Below are 1153 nucleotides of genomic sequence, written 5' to 3'. Positions count from 1 at the left end.
AGGGGTGCAGAAGCAACATGTTTAGCGTAAACCATGGCACCAGGCAGCACAGAGCTGGTCAGGCCCCTTATCTCAGCAGGCCAGCATGTGCCGGCCTGGCAGGGGACAGGGAAACCTTGGTCTGCTGTGCCTTGGGGGTTCAGCTGGAAAACAGCTCGGCCACAGCCCCTTCTTTTGGCTACAAGACATCAGGGAGCCAAGCACCCATCTGCCTGCAGTCCTGCCGGGCCTCACCCAGTAGCAGCACCCCAGAGATGACACCAGGGATGTGCCCTCCCCAGGGGACCCTGAATCCCCTCAGCTCCCAGCTCCAAGGCATCTGCAGGCAGCGGTGCAGGCTGGGGCCTCCTGGCTGCTCCGTCCGTATCTGCCCCCAAAGCCCCTCGCTCCGCAGGGGGGTGTTTGCTGCGGCCCCCGAGCACAGGCATTGCTGTAACGGCGCTGCTCAGCCGCCATGTGCTCAGCCTTCCCGCTGGCTGCCGTGCTCACCCCATGGCATGGGGCTTCCCCGGAAAACCAGGTCAAGATGGAGCCGTTGCCTTTCTGCAAGCGGCTCCGCTGCAGTTTTTACAGGGCTTGTGCCACGGGCTCAGCCTTGTGCTCGCCGGGAGGTAGAGCCATGGCAGATGGTCTGGGGGTCGATGGTGCAGGGCAGGAAGGGCTGGCAGATCGAGCAGCTTCCGGGGGCGCAGGGAAGCCCAGGGTCCGGTGCTGGGGCTGGTGTTGGCCCTGGGGCCGTGGCACTCCGGCCCGGCAGCAGGTTCTTGCCAGGCTGGGGCCGGGTTTGGGTGAAACCCCTTGGGTCTAAGGTTGGAGGTAGAGACGCTGCCCTGCTCCCTGGTGCCCCATTGCCCTCCTGCTCCAGGACAGGCTCCAGCTGAATTTCAGTCTTTGCCTTTGCTCCTTAACCGGGAGCAGGAATAAACACCCCCCGCAGCCTTCCCCATCTGGGGGCTCTTTCTGAGCCCTTTGGCCTCGCTGGAAGCAAACACAACCCAGGGGACAGGGGCTGCCCAGCAGCCTCCAGCATGCAGCCCTGGAGCAGGCGACCCCCCGGCGCCGGGGGGCGATGGGGTAAATTGCAGGTGTGTCAGGCCGGTTGTTGTTTCAGTGACACAGCTTGCCCTGCCGCGTCCTTGCCGTGGCTTGTCTC

This window comes from Pygoscelis adeliae, unplaced genomic scaffold (genome assembly GCF_000699105.1).
Source record: "Pygoscelis adeliae isolate BGI_AS28 unplaced genomic scaffold, ASM69910v1 Scaffold388, whole genome shotgun sequence".
Taxonomy (NCBI): Eukaryota; Metazoa; Chordata; class Aves; order Sphenisciformes; family Spheniscidae; genus Pygoscelis; species Pygoscelis adeliae.
Note: the sequence above shows the minus strand (reverse complement) of the source record.